Source organism: Myotis brandtii, unplaced genomic scaffold (assembly GCF_000412655.1).
Source record: "Myotis brandtii unplaced genomic scaffold, ASM41265v1 scaffold359, whole genome shotgun sequence".
Taxonomy (NCBI): Eukaryota; Metazoa; Chordata; class Mammalia; order Chiroptera; family Vespertilionidae; genus Myotis; species Myotis brandtii.
Genome location: NW_005363802.1, coordinates 1,310,457 through 1,318,102, shown reverse-complemented (window position 1 = coordinate 1,318,102; position 7,646 = coordinate 1,310,457).

Below are 7,646 nucleotides of genomic sequence, written 5' to 3'. Positions count from 1 at the left end.
AAATGTACGAGCACCCTGTTTGAGGACAGCATCTAGGAGATGGTTTGGGGAAAAGCGTTTAAGGAGTGAAATAACCATTCTGTCTCTAGACTTTTCCAGCCGCTGTTCTACCCTAGATCATGAACTTGACATGCAGCCACCAGTCAGGTTTCCAGCCTCTGGTCAGCCTTGTAATCCACCATCCAGACTGGCACAAGCTATTTCTCCTGATTAATAACGGCTGTAGTCAAGGAGCATTCACTGACAGCAACCAGGGACCGCAGTTAATTCTGAACAGGTTTTTTTCAATAATTGGCAACTGAGTTTTCAGTCCCTGGTTTACTTATGCCCATAAATGTGTGATTGCTTAATGTATAACCTCACACCCTTACAACTGCTACATTAGAAAACTCTGGACATAAAGAAGCCAGCAATATTTAACAGTTATTTAAAAAGTAGTAAATAAAGTTTAAAATACATGCAATTCAAAAACAAGTAAGAGCAAGTTTCACTCTTTGATCCCAATGTTCTCCAATAGTTTCCTGTCTCATTAAGGCAGTGTCTTTAGCAGAATGGACAAAGCCCAGTGGCACAAGCTGCCTGCTCTCCACCACCCATGTTCCCCTATACATCCGCTCCAGCCACACTGGCCTCCTTGCTATCCTTTCCATCTGCCAGTGAGACTGCCTCAGGGCCTTTGCATTGGCTGTTTCACTTGCCTGAAAGGCTCTTCTCTCAGACACCAGCCTGGCTGCTCCCTCCCCATCTTTGCAAACACCAGTCAGCTCCTTGTGTCTATATTTTGTGGAATTTATTTTGCATTTCACATATAAGTGAGATCATATGGTATTTGTCTTTCTCTGACTTATTTCAGTTATCATAATGCCTTCAAGGTCCATCTATTCTGTTGCAAATGACAGGATTTCCTTCTTTTTGTGGCGGAATAATATTCCATTGTATGTTTATATGACTTTTTTTTAATCCATTCATCTGTTGATGGACACATAGGTTTTTTTCTATGTTTTGACTGCTAAGCTCCTTAACATGTGGAACTAGATTCTGGCAGTTTTTAATCTCAACAAACAAATGGAAGGTATACATGCACATACTTAGAAGTCAAATAATCCTGCAAGACTTAGGCTCAAAAAAAGCCATAGGCCATACCCCATCATTCCATACCTGATTCCACTTCCCAGAGACCACTATTTTCAGGTGATGATAAGTACAGTGGGGCCTTGACTTACGAGTGTCCTGACTAACGAGTTTTTTGAGATACCAGCTGTCTCTCCGTCGATTTTCTGCATTGAGTTGATAGAGTAATTTGAGTTAACGAGCTCCTTAACGAGCTCAGTCTCGGAACGAATTAAACTCGCAAATCAAGGCCCCACTGTACTATGGGGGAAATAAAGGCAGCAGAAGAGTTAATGAGTGCCTTCCTGGTGGAGGGAGTGTCATTTAAAATAGAACATTGAGAAGGTGGAATGTGAATAAAAGAGAGTCATAGTGCCCTCGGCGTCCCGGATCTGTCTCTTGCTTCAACAGCGTTTGGACAGAACAGACCCAGAAACACCCCTTCTTCCAGCCTCCAACCACTCTCCAGCATCTTATCCAGTCACCACCTTCAGAACCACCTTCTAGACTAGCCAACACACTGTTGTTTTTTCTACCTTAATTTTTTATTGCTGAACAATGATGAGCTCCGAAATTCGTCAGAATTATTCAATTGAGGTAAAGGCCCTGTCAAGCGCCTGGCCAACCTGCATCTGCGGGCCTCCCACACCTACCTCTCTCTAGGCTTCTGTTTCCACCGTGACAATGTAGCTCTGGAGGGCGGGGCCACTTCTTCCTCGAGTTGGTGGAGAAGAATCTTGAAGGCGCTGAGCATTTCTTAAAGTTGCAAAACCAGAGTGGTGGTCACATTCTCTCCAGGACGTGCTGAAGCCTTCCCAAGATCAGTGGGCAAACAAAACTCAGGACACCATGGAAGCTGCCATGGCCTTGGAGAGGAACCTGAACCAGGCCCTTTGGGATCAGCAGGCCCTGGGTTCTACCCGCACAGACCCTCAGCTTCCTAGAGAACCACTTCCGGGATGAGCAGGTGAAACTCATTAAGAAGATGGCGGACACCTGACTGACCTCCGCAGGCTGCCGGCCCCCAGGCTGGGCTGAGTATCTCTGAAAGGCTCACCATCAAGCTGACCAGGAGCCTGTGGAACCCGGAGGCCTTTGAGGGGCCTCTCTGCATTCCCCTAGTGTCTGGTTTTTGCCTGAGCCTTTCCCGGGAACTACTAGCCATTCTTTTAACCACCCTGGATCTCTCTCCCATTCATTGGACCAAATGAAACAATAAAGCTTTTTGCAGCAAAAATAAAAAATAAAGGAGGGAGTGAATGATTTCTGTGGCTACCTAGATCACAAGCTGTCTGGGTTAGAGCCATGGTCGGCAAACTGTGGCTCGCGAGCCACATGTGGCTCTTTGGCCCCTTGAGTGTGGCTCTTCCTAAGCCTTAGGAGTACCCTAATTAAGTGAATAACAATGTATCTACCTATATAATTTAAGTTTAAAAAATTTGGCTCTCAAAAGAAATTTCAATTGTTGTACTGTTGATATTTGGCTCTGTTGACTAATGAGTTTGCCGACCACTGGGTTAGAGAAATGACAAATGCATAATCCTGGGGGCAGCAGTGTGCTAGGCTCTTCTGGACCACTGCTTCCCATTCTATTCATGTAGAGGAATCCCGTGATGCTCTTGTTAAAATGCAGATCCTGCCCTGGCCGGTGTTGCTCAGTGGTAGAACATCTGCCGAGCACTGAAGGGTCTCAGGTTCGGTTCCGGTCAAGAGCACGTGCCTGGGTTGCAGGTTCATTTCCCACCCCAGTCAGGGCTTGGGGGGCATGGGGGAGGAGGAGTCAATCAATGCGTCTCTCTCACATTGATGTTTCTCTCTTTCTCTCCCCCACCCCCAATCCCGTCTGTCCCTTCCACTCTCTCTAAAAATCAATGGATTGGGTGAGAATTAACAAACAAACAAACAAAAAAGCAAACAGACCTGCAGATACTGACTCAGTAGGACTGTGGTGGAATTCCAGACACTGTATTTCTAATGAGCTCCTAGTTGATGCTGATGCTGGTCTAGGGACCACTTTGCTACTTTGAGTGAGGTATTACAGTTGGACCAACAAGGCTGGAGGAAAATGAGACAGTGGGCAAGTAAGTCAGAAAGATAACAGGGACAAGAACCAGGTCTTGCTATGCCTTAAGGCCGCTGTAAGGACCTACACTGTTATTCCGAGATGGGAGCAGAGTGATGCGATCTGGCTGGCTTATGTTATGTTTTAGAAGCATCTCTGTAGGTGCTGTGCTGAGAATAGATTGTAGGAGGGCCAAGGCAGTTAGGAAACCATTAAACAAATCCAGGTGAGAGAGGGTGGTGCTTTGGACATGGAGGCAGCAGCAGGAATGTGAGAAGTAGGTAGTGCCAACTGGGTTTCTAATGGATTGGTTGGGGGAGTGGAAGAGGAGAGTTGCTTGAGCACCTGGGAGGATGGAGTTGCTATTTCTGCCCCATCTCTCACATCTATCTTCTCTCTCCAGTTCCACTGCCACTTCTCTAGTCAAGCTCCATTAATTCTCATTACTGTAGTCGCCTTTGAACAGATACTGCAAATGTCTTCTTTTTGAAAAATGGCTTTGTTCAGTCCAGGCCTTTGTAAAGACCTTGCACTTGCTTAGAGTTCATAGTCCAGCAGGGAAGACCCTTCATAAAATGGCCCGTTCCCATACTTCTGTGTCATCACTCTCCTTCACAAACCCATTACGCTAGCCCAGGTCTTCACAACCTTCTCCCCATCACCATGTACACGCTATGGAGGATGAAAAGCTGGGATATTTGCAAGTCCTGGCATGGCTGCCCTAACACCACCACGTTGTCTCCCATTCAGACACTTGAATTCACTTTTGAGGATTATACTTTAAGAAAGCAAACTATTTGCAAACCTTCCTTTTCTGTCCCTTTATTGTTATCACATGATGACATTAGTGCTACTCAATGTAAAACCCATGAACCACAGCATTAGCATCACCTGGGAGCTTAATAGTAAGGCAGCTTCATGAGCCACACCCCACAATATTGAATCTTACAATAGGGCCCAGGAATCTGTATTTTGATGAGCTCCCCAGGTGACTGTTACACATGCTAAAGTTTGAGATGTAGTGGATGACACCACACTCCAATTTGAGCACAGCTCAACCCTGGCTGCACATTGGATTACCTGGAGAACTTTACAAAAAAACACAGCAGTTTCTGGGCCCCCACTACCAGCGATTTTGATTTAATTGGCTAGAGAAGGATCCAAGTGATTCCAATGTGTAGCCATGTTTGAGAACCGTGGGAGCCTGGTAGATGGATGTACATTGTTTCTCATATAAAAACATATATTCTGCCTTTTGCTAGTAGCTCTACCTGGAGTGTGTGTCCATGCCATCTGCATGTTGCCAAATACTATGAATAGACTGAGCCCAAATACAGCTTCTCTTCAAACTTATCTCTGATCCTTTTCTTCTCTGTTTCCTGAAGCCACATGTGTGGCTTCTATAACACCCATAGCCAAATAAGACTCCTAGATTGTTCTCTTTGTTAAAATGAGGCCTCCTTCAATGAAAATGTGTTTCTCAAACTGTGTCCTATGGAGTATTTGTATTCTATCATGTACTAATATCTATCTTTAAAAATATATTTTTTAATTGATTTCAGAGAGGAAGGGAGAGGGAGAGAAAAACATCAATGATGATGCTGCAAACAATGGAAGAGGGTGGTTGCCCCCAATGCACAGAGAAGACAGTTACCCTAAAGAGGCAATAAAAACATGCTGGGTGGCAGAAAACCAAATGCCAATGACATCCCCTTCCGTGAGCTCAGTATGGAAATTAGCTCCCTTATTGTTCACACTCATGGCTCCTTGTCATTTAATTTCACATCACTTATCGCAATTTGCAGTGAAATAGTGATGTCTGAATTTAATTTTGTGACTGCACGGACCAATGAGGCTGCATGCTCAATATGCATGGCTCATATTAGGCTGATCATAATAGAATGAATTAATTCTCAGCCACTCCATTAAGAAACAGGATAGGGGCTGGGGAGGGAGGATGAGAGGAAGAACAAAGTAGAAAGGAAAAGGAGAAGGAAAAGAGGGCAGAAGAAAAAAACACATCAATGATGAGAGAGAATCGTTGATCAGCTGCCTCCTGCATGCCCCCCACTGGGGATCGAGCCTGCAACCTGGGCATGTGCCCTGACTGGGAATCGAACTGAGACCTCCTGGTTCATAGGTCAATGCTCAACCACTGAGACACACCAGCTGGACTGTACTAACACCTATTTTGTGGAACAACTGTTCTTTAGCCAAAAAATAGAAATTGATTTCTGCCCATCACTCTCCAGGTTTTTCTCCCATCCCTCAACCATAGCTTCTCTATCTTTTATTACAATTTCTTTCATGGAGCTGAAATTTATATAACACAAAAGCAACCATTTGAAAGTGAACAATTCAGTGGCATGTAGTACATTCGCGGCGTTACATAACCACCACCTCTATATCCCAAAACATTTTCATCACCTTGAAAGGGAATCCTGAACCCATTAGCAGTCACTCCCATTTTCCACCCATCCCCCAGCCACTGGGCATGTTATTTTTCTTACTCTGAAACAATTTGCTCATCAGAAAATTTGATCATGCTTCATTGTGTTGGTAGGAGAAACAAAGCTGGTAACATGTACAAATTGTCCAGCACTATACACATTAGGTACCTAACACAGGCTGGATCCTTACTTCACTTACACTTCAGTCTTGCCATTCTGGTGTCTGAGGTGTCCGATTCTATAGCATTCAAAAGAGTAAAAGGGGTTTTGTAAATTCTTTCTTTAGAAAAATAACTTATGTGGAACAAGTTACACATAAATATAATGAGAAAAAAATCAATATCAAAATTTCTATTTTTATTTTAAAACTCTTTGTTTTGGAATTATTTTAGGTTTATAGAAACATTGTAAAGATCATATAGAGTTCCTGTATACTTTCACCATTTTCTCATATTGCTAACATTTGACATAACTATGACACATTTGTCAAAACTAAGAAATTAACATTGGCACATTCCTATTCAATGAAACTATGGACTTTATTTGGATTTCATCAGTTTTTTCACTAATATCCTGTTTCTGTTCCAGGATCCAATCCATGATCCCACATCGAAATTAGTCATCATGTCTCCTTAGTCTCTTCTGTAACAATATCTTTCTTCCTTATCATGGCCTGGAGGATTTTATAGAGTACTAGTCAGCTATTTTCTAGAATGTTCCTCCGTTCAGGTTTATCTGATGTTTTTCTCATGAGTAGACTGGGGTGATGGGTTCTGAGACTACGGGAAGTGAAGTGCCCTTCTCATCACATCATATCACATCAGGTAGCACATTGTACCCACAGAATTTATCACTGGCGATGCTGACCTTGAGCACTTAAATGATGTGATGTCTGCCAGGTTTTTCCACTGAAAGTTATTTTCCCCTTTCTGTACTTTGGAAGTGAGTCACTCATTAGCTCCTACTCAGTGGGAGAGGGAGAATAAGGTCTGCCTCATAGAGGGAGCACTATCTATAAATATTATTTGGAATTCTTGTGTAAGGAAAATTTGTCTCTTCTCCCTATTTATTATTCAATTTTTTATTAGCATGGACTCATGTATATTTCTCTTATACTTTGGGTTATAATCTGATACTATGTTATATAGTATATAGTTTGTTCAAATTGTTCCTGTTTGGCCACTGGGAATTCTTTCAGATTGGTTCCTGTGTCTCTCTGACATACCACCCCCCTCCACCCCCGGCCCGGCAGTACCTTAGCTTTTAAAAAATTTTTATTTTTATTGTTGAGGTATCTTAGCTTTTGATGTAAAATTTGGTTTTCTTTCCCATCTATCCAGAGATTGCTTTAAGAGTCTTTACATTACAATGATTTCTAGAATGTCAGGCCAAAGTCTACTTTTCTGTTCTTAGTTGACCTTTCTGTGGCAATACTATTAATCTCTTTCCTTCCAATTCCATTTCATTTTCTAAAAATTTACTATGAAATTTTCAAACATAAGCAAAGCCAGAGAAAAGAGCATAATGAGTCTCCATGCATCCATGTCCTAATTTCAACAATTCTCAACGTTTTGCTGATCTTGTTTCAACTGTCACTTCTCCCATGCTCTGCCCCTGGGATACTTTCAAGGAAATCCAATACAGCATATGTGTTCAGCTGTAAAGGATTCAGGTAAGAACTTAAAAAAAAAACATAACCACAAAACAATTATTACACCTAACAAATTTAATAACTCTTTACTATCCTCTAACACTCAGTCCATATTCAAATTCCCCCAAATTTTTAATAATGAATTTTTTTTCAAATTAGGATCCATACAAAGTTGACACATTACATCTTAGAACAGTTCCTCCCCCTGCTATCACCTCTTCTCCAACGCACACTTTTAAAAAGTCCATTTGTGGAAGAAACTAGGTTTTCTGTCCTATCAAATTTCCCTCATTCTAGATTTGGCTGATTGTATCTTCAGTGTATTTAAAATGTTAGTCTACTCCTTGAACTTCCTGTAAATTAGTACTTAGAT